This window comes from Balaenoptera borealis (assembly GCF_965194805.1).
Source record: "Balaenoptera borealis genome assembly, chromosome: 15".
In the NCBI taxonomy this organism is placed as follows: Eukaryota; Metazoa; Chordata; class Mammalia; order Artiodactyla; family Balaenopteridae; genus Balaenoptera; species Balaenoptera borealis.
The window spans coordinates 36,893,054-36,907,606 of NC_138871.1; the positions used below are offsets into that span (position 1 = coordinate 36,893,054).

General features: G+C 40.8%; 1 protein-coding gene and 1 long non-coding RNA gene across 3 annotated transcripts in view; one reads left to right on the top strand and one right to left on the bottom strand.

Moving 5' to 3' along the window:
* Positions 1-11,390, bottom strand: part of LOC309612143 — a 36,872-nt gene extending 25,482 nt beyond the window's left edge. Inside the window, exons 1-3 of the long non-coding RNA XR_014235008.1 lie at positions 11,187-11,390; positions 9,741-9,918; positions 2,889-2,968 (exon numbers count right to left, since the gene is read on the bottom strand). This is a non-coding gene — a long non-coding RNA (uncharacterized lncRNA). The remainder of the gene's footprint in view (positions 1-2,888; positions 2,969-9,740; positions 9,919-11,186) is intronic.
* Positions 11,391-11,705: 315 nt separating this feature from the next.
* Positions 11,706-14,553, top strand: part of SERTAD2 (SERTA domain containing 2) — a 114,655-nt gene continuing 111,807 nt past the window's right edge. Inside the window, exon 1 of one of the 2 annotated variants that reach the window (XM_082358323.1) lies at positions 11,706-12,380. The gene's annotated coding sequence lies outside the window, so the exon portion shown is untranslated. Of the gene's footprint in view, positions 12,381-12,401; positions 12,952-14,553 lie in introns of those variants that run through there. The other variant, XM_082358324.1, reaches the window with a different exon arrangement.

Sequence of the window (14,553 nt, forward strand, 5' to 3'; positions counted from 1 at the left end):
AAACTCCTAACCAGGCGTTTCAGGTTCTATAATCTGGGTTCAATCTACTTTTCCAAATTCATCTCCGAAGACTCCCTAGAACTCCGTCAGTAATGGTTGCACAAATACGGAATGACTGGATTACACAGCTCCTAGGAGTTATAGAAACTACAGATGGATAAATCATTAGCCCTTTTACGGTTAGGTTTAGGTAATACATACGAGCTAACATTAATGTCCCAATATTGGCAGCCAGTGATGAGTGTTATACAGACCCTAAATGGGAGTCATTAAGATATTCAATCCCGAGAAGAGTCATCTCCTCAGGATCACATCCTGGCTTCTGCAGAAATCAGGGACCCAAAGCTAGCTGGGTCCCTTCTAGCTAGGTTAGAAGCCTGCAGCTGTTGTTTAGTCCACCGGGAAGGGTGTGGGCCGCTGGGCCTCACGTGCTGCCCTGTGGAGCTCCCTACCTGGGCTCAGGCAAGTTCCTGGACTTTAAGGGCCATGAAATCGTAGCCATTACTAAGTGTCAGAATTTCACATGCTAGTAATGAGCCATTAAGGAAAGCTTTGGGCAGAGACAAGCTTTTAAGGCAGTGTAACCCAAGCAGGGGCTATTCTCAGTGTACCTTGGTGGGAATCAATTGTGTTTCCAACATGCCTGCGTGGGGGACATTCGTCACCTGACAGGGCTGGGAGAAACTTGAAGAGCCATTGCATTCATGCCCTTGTCTTTAGTTTAGAAAACTCCTAAATCTTTTTTAAAAAATTACCTATCTATGCCCAAACCTGGTAACTCCTTCACTTGTTTGTCAACCCTGATTTCAGAGAGCTATTTCTGATATCTAACCTAAATCTCCACAGCTAATTATCTTTTTCCATCTCCTCCCTCTCAGTCAACTTTAAAAGGCCTTTGTGTCTACTGCTTATTGACACAAAGCTAATATTACAGTTACTGTTATTGTTTCATCCTTACCGTTGTTCCTAGCATTGACAGCACACTAGGAGGTACAGAAAAAATACATATGCAAATACATTTCTAGATCAGTCTTGAAATAAAGCTTTTTAAAATCTAGTAATGTTTGGGTGTTCCTGACTTGGAAATGGGGAAGTAGGCAGATGTGAGTAGCAGAGTGGCAAGGGTGTATTCTATATCTCTGACTGTGGCCACTCCTCAGGAGCCATCACTTACCTCCCACCCAGCCTGGCAAGGAAACTTAGAACCAGATAAATGTATATTAAACACATATAGGGGAGCAGGGAGGCGATTGGGGATGGCATGGTGGTAGAAACCGTGGGGGCCTGCAGAAGGAGTCCACTCCGGGGCATGGGGGGAAGGCCTACATGAAAACTGCCACAACTTCATGTGAAAACTAGGAGGAAATATTTGAGTTGAAAGTGAGTCATAACAGCACCTTCCTTATCCTTCCCTCAGAGTGCCCAGCTAAGAGCAGAAATGAAAAACATTGATGCATCTTCTAGTGAAAGACATCCCAAGGCCTGGGGCTTACACCATCTTGTTGTTTCTTACTGTTTTTTACTTATAAAACATTTTAAAGAATTATCCATGTTGCAAGATGGACACTTAGTGCATTACTTCCAATAGTTGCATGTTATTCCATGATATCTGCTACATTTTATTTAACCTTCCGTAATGCACAGGTGATATATACTGTCTGCCAACAATATGCTGCTACTTCAAGTGCTGCTGTGATGATTGTCCTCGATTGTGCCCTTTTACGGACTTGTGCAAGAGTTTCTTAGAGGTATGTATTCCCAGGAGTGGAACTGCTGGGCCACAGGAAAACACATACTACATTTTATTACATATTTCCAGATAACTTCAAAACAGCTATACCAGGGACTTAACTTCCAAAAGCAATGCATGACGGTTCACGCTTCCTCCCATCCTAGCCAACACTTGGTGTTACCTAACTTTCACATTTTTGTCTATTTAATGGATGTAAAGAAGTGTGTTGTTGCTTTAATATGCATTTATCTGATTATAAGTGGGATTGTGTATCTCTTCATCTACTTTTTTAAATTGAAGTATAGTTGGCATACAATAGTATGTAAGTTACAGGTATACAATATAGTGATTCACAATTTTTAAAGGTTATATTCCATTTATAGTTATTATAAAATATTTGCTATATTCCCATGTTGTACAATATATCTCTTCATCTACTTGTTAGTCTCTCAAGCTTCCCTTCTGTAAATTTGCCTGTTCATATCCTTTGGCTATTTTTCTATTGTGTTTCCTGTTTTTTTCTTCTCAATGATTTGCAGTAATTCCTATTATATTCTAGACATTAATGTCTTCTTAGTTTGGAAACACCTCTCAGTCTATCAGTTTTCTCTTAGCTGGTCTATGATGTTCTTTGTTAACCAGAAACTTTAATTTTGATATAGTCAAGTTCATCATTCTTTTGGTTTTATAGTTTATGCTTTCAGAGTCTTATTGAAGAAATCTTTTCCTATCCTAAGATTCCAAAGCTACTCTTCTGTTTTTAATTTCTATTAGCTTTATAGTTTTCCCTTTCACTTTTAGGTTTTTTTATTCATTGAAATTTCACCTTTCCAAATGGTATGAGATATGGATGCAGCTTTACTTTTCTCCACGGTGAACCAATTTTTCCAACATTATCTATGAAACAAAACTTGTGTGTTAGGTTGGATTATTATTCCCAATCCTTCATGCTATAGAATTATACTCCCATGCTCTTTGCCATGTGGTTTTGCAGCACCTTCCACCAATTTGTTAGACTTGGCCATGTGACTAATTTGGTCAATGAAATATTAGGAGATGGCAGCAGACGTGTTAAATGTGTTTGGGTGATGTGACTTCACCTCTTGAGCTCCTGTCATTGCCAGAATAAGACATGTGATAAAGACCTGAACTTAACCTGTGTCCTGGAGCAAAGCCCAGCTGAATTCGGCTGAGTCCAGCCAAGTCTTGACCAGACCAGATGAGATCAGTAGAGACCTGTGAGAGAGAAAAAACAATGGCTGCTATAAGCCACTGGTATTTCTGGGTTGTTCATTACATGGTATTATTACTGCAGCAATAGTTGACTATCTCTACATGATTTTCTCATAGATTTGTGATGTTACCATTATCACATACCAAGTTCTCATAGGTAAATGTGTTGTTTCTGAGTTCTCTATTCTGTCCCACTGTTCTACATGTCTGCTACTGTGACTTATAATATGTCATTATCTGGAAGGGTAAATTTCCCCTCTATGATTTTTGTTTTCATAAATGACCAGATTATAATGGAACTCAATCTTCCATATGTGTTTGAGAATGTTTAGATTCTTCAAATCCCATTAAAAGTTTGAATGGTTTGCACTGAGTTTATGAATACATTTAGAGATCATTGATATCTTAAGAATGTTACTCCTATCCACAAACATTATATATACCCCTATTTAGGTCTTCTTTGAAGTCTGTTAATAGCATTAACATTTTTTCCCATAAAAGTTTTGTGCATTTTTTTCTTAGGTTAATTCCCAAAGACTTTAGAGTTCTGTTGCTATTGTAAGGAGTATCTTATTTTCTAGTTTGTTAGTACTAGTATGTAAGTATACTTTTGGTTTTCATGAATTGATTTTGAATTTGGGAATCTTGCTGTATCAGGATTAGGTTTGGCTATCTGTAACACCAGGCACACACATACACAAACTAAAATAACAGTGGCATGAATGAGATAGATGTTTATTCAAGAAGTTCCAAAAGTTTGGAGGTAGACATTTTAGGGCTGGTGTTAGTATAGCAGGTGCCTTCTTTCTTGTTCTGCTATGTGTGGCTTCCATATTCAAACTCAGCTCACGGTCTAAGATGACTGCCGAAGCTCCAGCTATTGTATCTTCATTTCAGTTGGCAGGAAAGAGGATGAGGCACATTCCCTCCCTTTAGGAATGTGTGTACCAGTTCTGCTTTTAACCCATTGCCTGGAACATGACAACACTTAGCTACAAGGGAGGCTAGCAAATGTTGTCTTTATTCTGGTTGGCCTTGTGCCCCATTAAAAAAAAGTAGTTCTTTGGAAGAAGGGGAGAAAAGCATCTCTGTCACCTTGCTGCATTCTTTTATTATTTCTAATAGCTTATTGTTTCTATAAGGTGTTTTATGTGGTTGATCATATTACTGCAAACAATCCCAATTTTATCTCTTTTCTTCTGATTCTTCTATTTAATTTCTCCTTCCTTTTATTACAAATCTTATTTTGTCAGCCAGGACTTTCAATAACATGTTAAACAGCAGTGGCAACCTTCTCTTGATCCAACACTTAAATGGAATGTGTTTAAAGTTAATCAATTAATAATATTTTGCTGTACATTTTTGGTCCTTCATAAAGTTAAGTAAATTTCTTATTATTCCTAACTTTCCTGAAAGTTTTTATTATTAATAATGATGCACATTCTCGAATGATTTTTCTCTCTTATTCTTTTTGAGGTGAGTTATTTGGATAGGTTTTCTGATGTTAAATCATACTTGAATTTCTAGAATAAACCCTACTTATTATGTTTTCATGATAAATGGCTAGATAGGTAGCTAGACAGGTATATTCTAAAGAGAGGGAAATGAATCTCAAGGGTTTTCCTAGTTCACTGGAGTAAGAATGTTGGATTTGGTTAGCTAATATTTAGAAATTTTTGCATTTATGTTCATAGCGAAATGGGCCTATTTTTGAATTGTCCATTTTCAGATTTAGGGTCTAATTCTGCTGTTTTTCTTTTTTTCTCTCTGCCTCCTCTTGCTCATGGTGGCTTTTTTCTTTTTTCTTTTTTTTTTTTTTAACATCTTTATTGGAGTATAATTGCTTTACAATGGTGTGTTAGTTTCTGCTTTATAACAAAGTGAATCAGCTATACATAAACATATATTCCCAAATCTCCTCCCTCTTGCATCTCCCTCCCACCCTCCCTGACCCACCCCTCTAGGTGGTCACAAAGCACGGAGCTGATTTCCCTCTGCTATGCAGCTGCTTCCCACTAGCTATCTATTTTACATTTGGTAGTGTATATATGTCCATGCCACTCTCTCACTTCGTCCCAGCTTACCCTTCCCCCTCCCCGTGTCCTCAAGTCCATTCCCTACGTCTGTGTCTTTATTCCTGTCCTGCCCCTACGTTCTTAAGAACCTTTTTTTTTTTTTTAGATTCCATATATATGTGTTAGCATACGGTATTTGTTTTTCTCTTTCTGACTTCCTTCACTCTGTATGACAGACTCTAGGTCCATCCACCTCACTACAAATAACTCAGTTTTGTTTCTTTTTATGGCTGAGTAATATTCCATTGTATATATGTGCCACATCTTCTTTATCCATTCATCTGTCGATGGACACTTAGGTTGCTTCCATGTCCTGGCTATTGTAAATAGAGCTGCAGTGAACATTGTGGTACATGACTCTTTCTGAATTATGGTTTTCTCAGGGTATATGCCCAGTAGTGGGATGGCTGGGTCGTATGGTAGTTCTACTTTTAGCTTTTTAAGGAACCTCCATACTGTTCTCCATAGTGGCTATTATCAATTTACATTCCCACCAACAGTGCAAGAGGGTTCCCTTTTCTCCACACCTTCTCCAGCATTTATTGTTTGTAGATTTTTTGATGATGGCCATTCTGACTGGTGTGAGGTGACCTCATTGTAGTTTTGATTGGCATTTCTCTAATGATTAGTGATGTTGAGCATCCTTTCATGTGTTTGTTGTCAATCTGTATATCTTCTTTGGAGAAATGTCTGTTTAGGTCTTCTGCCCATTTTTGGATTAGGTTGTTTGTTTTTTTTGATATTGAGCTGCATAAGCTGCTTGTAAATTTTGGAGATTAATCCTTTGTCAGTTGCTTCATTTGCAAATATCTTCTCCCATTCTGAGGGTTGTCTTTTCGTATTGTTTATGTTTTCCTTTGCTGTGCAAAAGCTTTTAAGTTTCATTAGGTCCAATTTGTTTATTTTTGTTTTAATTTCCATTTCTCTAGGAGGTGGGTCAAAAAGGATCTTGCTGTGTGTGATTTATGTCATAGAGTGTTCTGCTTATGTTTTCCTCTAAGAGTTTTATAGTGTCTGGCCTTACATTTAGGTCTTTAATCCATTTTGAGTTTATTTTTGTGTATGGTGTTAGGGAGTGTTCTAATTTCATTCTTTCACATGTAGCTGTCCAGTTTTCCCAGCACCACTTATTGAAGAGGCTGTCTTTTCTCCATTGTATATTTTTGCTCCTTTATCAAAAATAAGGTGATCATATGTGCGTGGGTTTATCTCTGGGCTTTCTATCCTGTTCCATTGATCTATATTTCTGTTTTTGTGCCAGTACCATACTGTCTTGATTACTGTAGCTTTGTAGTATCATGTGAAATCCAGGAGCCTGATTCCTCCAGCTCCATTTTTCTTCCTCAAGATTGCTTTGGCTATTCGGGGTCTTTTGTCTTTCCATACAAATTGTGAAATTTTTTGTTCTAGTTCTGTGAAAAATGCCACTGGTAGTTTGATAGGGATTGCATTGAATCTGTAGATTGCTTTGGGTAGTAGAGTCATTTTCACAATGTTGATCCTTCCAATCCAAGAACATGGTATATCTCTCCATCTGTTTGTATCATCTTTAATTTCTTTCATTGGTGTCTTATAGTTTTCTTCATACAGGTCTTTTGTCTCCTTAGGTAGGTTTATTCATAGGTATTTTATTCTTTTTGTTGCAGTGGTAAATGGGAGTGTTTCCTTAATTTCTCTTTCAGATTTTTCATCATTAGTGTATAGGAATGCAAGAGATTTCTGTGCATTAACTTTGTATCCTGCTACTTTACCAAACTCATTGATTAGCTCTAGTAGTTTTCTGGTAGCATCTTTAGGATTCTCTAAAGATTCTCTAGTATCATGTCATCTGCAAACAGTGACAGCTTTACTTCTTCTTTTCTGATTTGGATTCCTTTTATTTCTTTTTCTTCTCTGATTGCTGTGGCTAAAGCTTACAAAACTATGTTGAATAATAGTGGTGAGTGTGGACAACCTTGTCTTGTTTCTGACCTTAGAGGAAATGGTTTCAGTTTTTCACCAATGAGAACGATGTTGGCTGTGGGTTTGTCATATATGGCCTTTATTATGTTGAGGTAAGTTCCCTCTATGCCTACTTTCTGGAGGGTTTTTAACATAAATGAGTGTTGAATTTTGTCAAAAGCTTTCTCTGCATCTATTGAGATGATCATATTGTTTTTCTCCTTCAATTTGTTAATACGGTGTATCACATTGATTGATTTGCGTATATTGAAGAATCCTTGCATTCCTGGGATAAACCCCACTTGATCATGGTGTATGATCCTTTTAATGTGCTGTTGGATTCTGTTTGCTAGTATTTTGTTGAGGATTTTTGCATCTATGTTCATCAGCGATATTGGCCTGTAGTTTTCTTTTTTTGTGACATCTTTGTCTGGTTTTGGTATCAGGGTGATGGTGGCCTCATAGAATGAGTTTGGGAGTGTACCTCCCTCTGACATATTTTGGAAGAGTTTGAGAAGGATAGGTGTTAGCTCGTCTCTAAATGTTTGATAGAATTCGCCTGTGAAGCCATCTGGTCCTGGGCTTTTTTTTTGTTGGAATATTTTTAATCACAGTCTCAATTTCAGTGCTTGTGATTGGTCTGTTTATATTTTCTATTTCTTCCTGGTTCAGTCTCGGAAGGTTGTGCTTTTCTAAGAATTTGTCCATTTCTTCCAGGTTGTCCATTTTATTGGCATATAGTTGCTTGTAGTAATCTCTCATGATCCTTTGTGTTTCTGCAGTGTCAGTTGTTACTTCTTTTTCATTTCTAATTCTATTGATTTGAGTCTTCTCCCTTTTTTTCTTGATGAGTCTGGTTAATGGTTTATCAATTTTATCTTCTCAAAGAACCAGCTTTTAGTTTTATTGATCTTTGCTATTGTTTCCTTCAATTCTTTTTCATTTATTTCTGATCTGATCTTTATGATTTCTTTCCTTCTGCTAACTTTGGGGGATTTTTGTCCTTCTTTCTCTAATTGCTTTAGGTGTAAGGTTAGGTTGTTTATTTGAGATGTTTCTTGTTTCTTGAGGTAGGATTGTATTGCTATAAACTTCCCTCTTAGAACTGCTTTTGTTGCATCCCATAGGTTTTGGGTTGTCGTGTTTTCATTGTCATTTGTTTCTAGGTATTTTTTGATTTCCTCTTTGATTTCTTCAGTGATCTCTTTGTTATTTAGTAGCATATTGTTTAGCCTCCATGTGTTTGTATTTTTTAAACTTTTTCCTGTAATTGATATCTGGCCTCATAGCGTTGTGGTCGGAAAAGATACTTGATATAATTTCAATTTTTTAAAATTTACTGAGGCTTGATTTGTGACCCAGGATATGATCTATCCTGGAGAATGTTCCATGAGCACTTGAGAAGAAAGTGTATTCTGTTGTTTTTGGATGGAATGTCCTATAAATATCAATTAAGTCATGGTGGCTTTTTTCTTCATTTGTTTTGTAATTTGGATTGTGAGCTAATGTTTGGGCTCTCTCTTTGGGAATGCTAATGAGACCCGCGTTGAAGCCTCTATCTTCAATAAAGGATGTGCTTTTGCTTCCCGGTCCATGTGGGTTGTATATAAGCTCTATGAGATAACAAAAATCTCATATAGTACTTTTTTTTTTTTGGTAACCATAATAGTTCTTAGCACATCATTAGTCTCACTCCACTGTTTAGAAAAAAAATGACAGTAACAATATAAATGTATTGATATCATTTGTATATTGAAATTTGCATTTTGAAATGTGACTCCCACATATAAAAAATTCTGTCTTTGTATACTTTGAAATCATAAACTAGTAAGTTTCACACATATTGTAGATTTATACATAACATCAATTACAATGATATTTTTAAGCTTATACATTTATTTGACTTCCCCATATTTTAAGTGTTGTAGTTATAAGGTATGCCTATGGTATTTATGAAAGCCCATTTGCCAACTTCATCTTTTTTTTTAGGGATCACCCTGCCAGTGTATAAGACAGTCCTGTGCACAAGAAATGTAGAAAGGGAAGTGATCACAAAAATGAGAGAAAGAAAATATATAGGAGAAAGGAATATATGTGGAAGAAAGGAAATAGATATGTGTGAGAAAGGGAAAAAGAAGAAAGGAAGAAATAAATAAGGGTTTTTAAATTTTCAAAAGGAAGGAGTAAACAGGGGTTTTCAAATGAAACATTTGATATTTTAATATTTATTCAAGTCACCAGGGGTATTTGCTAAAAAAACAGACGTCCAGGACCAGACTACAGAGATAATGAGTCAATAGATCTGAGAGCAGACTCAGGAATCTAGGTTGGCCTTAGACAACCATTTAAGAAATACTGGAATAGGGTGAGCACAGAATTAGAAAATGACACATGGTGGGGACTGGAGACATGCCAATAACAACTGACAAGGGAGCAACTTCTGCCACAGGATGCTAACCCTAGCTATTTGGAGATCCTCTGAAAGACACTAGTGTATGTCTAGACTCAAAATCTCTTTCTGTGTTTTCAGTACCATCCACAGTATGTAAGATAACACTCCGACCAATGATATTCACCTGAGCCATAAAATGACCTCACAGTGAAAGAAATAAGAAACAGGCTTTCTAAAAAGTATCATTAGCACATTCTTAAATGCAGTAAAATAGCCCACACTAGAAACAGAGCTGATTTTTCTCACATGAGGGATTTAGTGTGTTTCAATCATCACAGGGTGACCTGGCTAAGGGAACATGGCCCACCTCCTGCAGACGACTATGTCCTGGGATGAGGATGCTGGCCTCCTTGCACTGCCAAACTCCAAAGAAGTTTCAAAACGCTGAGGGGCAATGGGTACACATCTGGACACTATGAGAAGTCTGCAGCCGGGTTCATTTTCTTAGGTGGGCTTAGGATACAGGCTGAAATCATGGAGTAGTGCTAAAATCAGAAAGAGAAGAGGTAAGTGGTGTCAGGCTGAGTGTCACAATTACAGTTTAGGGGAAGGATCCATACCTTAAAATGACAATAATCAAGGAAAGCCCCAATATGACTGGAATAAGCCTGAAGGCTTATTGTTCACTTATTATCTCTCCTCTGAATTCCAGACCACTGTAGGTTTTAATCTGATAATTATGGGGGGGAAAATGATCTTGCTCACTTCAAGACCGTAAATCAACCCTAGGTCTCTCTGGTTGACTTGTCTATGGAAAATGGACTTTGGGTATTCTAAGTGGTTTTGAAAATCTTTTTTGGTAGGGATGTGATATGTGATTTGTCTTTCCTTGGTTTCTTGGTAGGAAGCAATTGTCGTAAATTTCAAATAACGTGCAGAAATGCACCTTGTGGGAAAGAAGGTGGATTTTTGCCAGTGTATATGCTTTTGTGGGCATCTCTGTTCAGGTTTATTAGTGATTACAGTTCCTTTCAAGTACAAGTGCCTGGAAAGTGTTAAGGTCTGTAAAATGATTACGAGACAGTAGGCAAGAAATTGAGAAAAAGCCATAGCTCCTGGGAATGAGCCGCGAGAAGATCTAGTAGTGAGTGCTCCCTAGGATTGCTGTCAGGGTACAAGGTGAGGACGGTGGGCAGAGAAGTGGGAGCGGTGCGGGAGAGAGGGCTGGAGGTAGCTAATACATACATACACGCACAAAGCCCATACGGCTTCACTCATGCCAGGTTAAGAAGTGCCTTTTCCAGAAACTCAGTAAAGAAATGGTATGTATTCAGGAGCTGTTTCAACCTGTCCACACCCTACCCTGACTTCCCCAGAAAACAGCCAAGCAAGGAGGCAAATGCCATTGCCAAGCCTCCGGTCTCTGGCGTCCAGCTCCCTCAGCTCCCAGAGCACAGCCCCACAGGACGTCACACGGAGCTGTCTCCAAGAGTGGGCACTGCACCGACCTGAGGCAAAGTTTTGATCTGATTCCTCCAAATCTGCCTGCCACTCGAGAGTGGGGTTTGGCCGCAGGGGCTCCCCGGCAGCACCAGGCAGAGGCTGAGCAGCAGCAGCAGCAGCAGCAACAGCCTGCAGGCTGAGTAAGGAGCCAGCCTCCGCCGCCGCCTCCTCCTGCCGGCGCGGAGTCGGCAGCACAGCCAGTCCCTATCGCTGTCACGCCGCCAGCAGCGCGGCCCCTCCGCCGCCCCCCGCCCCCCCAACACCCACCCCGCACAGCCCCAGCCCTCTCACTGTTATTTTCTTGACTGACCCGAAATGGGCAGGAGGGAGGACCTGGGCGCCTGAGGGAGGGGAGGGCGTTGGCCCGCCCACTCCTTCCCCTCTGGCTCCCTGCGGCAGCTTCTCCTCCTCATTGGTCATACGCTTGCGTCCATCACCCCCACGCGGCCCCGGGATTGGCAGAAGGCGCACTTCGGAGCGAGGAGGGCAGAGTGACTCCGCCGGTCTCTGGCGCCTCATCTTTCCCTCCACCCCCCCTTTTCAACGTCCACCCACCTCTCCCCAGCCCCCACTCCACTCCCCCCCCCACCTCCTCCAGTTCGCGGCAGTGTCCTTAGAAGACTCATTGGGCCAGGGGCGAAGCCAGCCGCCTATCGAGCCCCGCCGTCATTGGCCGACGCCCACGCCCGTCGGAGCGGCAGGCTTCGCCACTGGGTGGCTTCGCTCCGCTCCCCGCCCCCCCCCCAACGCCTCGCCTTCTCAGTCGCCTCCTCCCCTCCCGGCTCTTCCAAGGCCCCCTTTCCCCTCCCGTCCCCGCCGCGTCTCCCCTGTCCAGCTGGGCGGGGACTGCTGTACGACTCTGTAAAGTCTGTGAGTCACTGCACAACCTATCAATCCAATTAAATGTCTTGAGCGAGCCGAGCAGGCGGTGCTGCCGCCGCCGCCGCTCGCCCAGCCGCGGCCGCCCCTTCTCGCAGCGCCCCTCTGATCCATGGCTGTCTGTACTTGTTACGGTGTAACCTCCTCCTCCGCCTCCTCCGCCTCCTCCTCAGGAGCCGCTGCAACTTCCCCTCAGCCAGCCTCCTCCTCTGCTTGGGGACTGCAAAGGCATGGGATAGATCTAGAGCCACTTCTGTCTCCCCTCCAGCCCTCGCTCAATCTCCCCCCTTTAACTTAAAGTCTGTTCCTCGCTCCTCATCGTTTTAGGGATTTATTTGTCAGTCTTTTATTTCCCCTGATTTTATTTTCCCTCCCTTGGGCAAGGGGGTCGCAGGGGCCGGTGGGTTTATTTTAGGGAAGGGGCTCTCCCCCCTCCCCCCGTTTCTCCTTGTCCCTTTGCGGCCGTGACTTGATTTTCCTGCCCCTCTCCGCTCCCACCCCTCGAACTCAGCGTCCTGCACTCGAGTGACGCAGCGACACCCTCCGCCCACAGCCCAGACGTCCCCTCCCTCGCTGCCACCCCGACCCGTCTCGGGGCTGGACCCGGTGCCGACTTCAGAGAAGGGTGAGTACCGTGTTGGGTTGGCGGAGGGGTGGGGGAGAATCTAGAAAAATGTTGTAGCCGGTCCACTCTGGGGAGGGCAGGGATCACGTTGTGGGCTGGAGGTTCCCGGTCAGGCGTGGATTTGAGGTGGCGACTGCCTTCCCCTCACTCCCTCTTCCCCCGCCCCTCGACTCCTTATTCACCAGCCTTGCTGTATTTCTAGGTATTGCCAGACTTCCACCATCGGGGCATTATAACGCTTATAAAATGAGCTGTAATGGCATGCTTTCTTAGTGAGTGGTCATAGTCAGCGATGTGATCTGATAGACTGTATGACCTGCAAAAAGTGCAAAACGGCTATTGGGTAGGTTTTCCTCCAAATCAAAGTTAAACTTTTATTCAATAAAGGCAAAGTAAAAGGTATTTCTAATTTGAATGTGTGGAGATAGACCAAGAGAAGACAGGTTGCCTTGTGGCATGGCTTACTATTTTTATTTTAAAATAGTTCTATAGGTTCCCTTTTGAAAAAAAACGTGAATTCAATATTAACGTAAAGGTTATGAAGTCGTTGAACCTGTTGGAGGAAAGCAAGGTAAGATGGAAATCCAGCTTGACACTTCATCTTTAGCTTACCTCTATTCTAGTAAGAAATTAAAACACAGAATTTTTTATTTCTCCGTCACTGGGCACAGTGGGGTGTGCTAAGGACAAAAAGGGCTTTTTTTTTCTTTTGATATCCCTCTTTTGTATACTTGATTGCTCTTGAACAAAATTTTAATTTGGTCTCTTGGTTGTTGGCTGTTCAAAAGTACACATACTTGGCCATATATGCTTTATGAGAATCTTGCCCTATGCATCTTTAATATTTAATTTGAGATAAAACTAAAAATTATGAGAAATAGGTACTCTGAATCACCTTCTGAGGTCGCTTTTGAGAATTCAGCCTATTTAAAATAGTATTCCTCTTTTTGAATCAAGTTCTGGTCTAGTTGTCCACAAGATTCAAATTAGGCCAAACCAAACATGTTTTGAAATATTAAAGTACAGGAAAGGCCTCTTAGTAGTTCATTCTCTCCTTCTCTTTCAGACTAACCAGAATAAGTTGTTGATAAATTTAATTGTAGAGAATAGACTGTTCCTGTACTGAAATCTGCCAAGTTTCTACAGAAAGATTTCTTTTTAAAGAGGAGAAATGTGTTTATGATCAGCCCAAAGTAGTAAAGTTGACTCAAATGTAAGTGCTGTCATAAGGAAATGCTTATCATAAGCCCCAAAACCTTGCAGAGTGTTTCAGGAAGACTTATACAAAGTCTTTTTGAATTGTTTAATAAATTTCATCATGTGGTCTTTTTCTTGAGTGTAAGACTGAATTATTGAGAGGCCTCAGAGCAGAGGGAAGCCATGCTGCCTGAGTTTGAATCTAGCCACTATCCCTGGATGGCTGACTGACCTTAGGCAGGTTTCAAACCTGGCCTGTGAGGGTTTTCTCCTGTAAATAGGAGGGATGACTTTTCCTCTAAGGGTTGCCTTAAGGATAATTGAGAGGGCACAAGGCACAGAGTACTTGCTGTTAGCTGCCCCATCATCATCGTCACCATCATCATCATCCACTGAGAGTATGTGTGGTGTAGTGGTTAAGGGGACCTCCACAACCAGACTGGAGGTTCAAGTGCCAGCATTTCCTCTTGCTATCCTTGTGATCTTGGCCGAGGTAACCTCAGATTCCCCATCTATAAAGCAGGGATAATAGAAAAATGTACTTCATAGGGTTACTGTGAGGTCAGAATGAGTTTGACTAGTATTTGGTACATCTTTTCAAGTTTAATTCTGTTTTGTTCCTGGTATGTCTTGAAACAATGGGTGACTATATTTTTTAGAACTATACTTTTTGTAAAGATAAAGAATTATTGCTGTCAATGAAATAAGCGGAGTTCTTATCCATATGCATGATGATTTATGGGATTTATACTTTTCAATAAAGTTTATATGAGTTTTTATGAAAGTGAGTTATTGGATGAGTTGAGTTGATCACTCTTTCATTTAAACTTGCATAACCAAATATATATACCACTATTATAATGATAACCTATCACATACTTGCTGTTATATGTGATTTTCTCCTCTACTAAACAGAAAGCTCTTTGAGGGTAAGAATAGTGTTTCATTCATAATTTAATCGCAGGTGCCCAGCAGA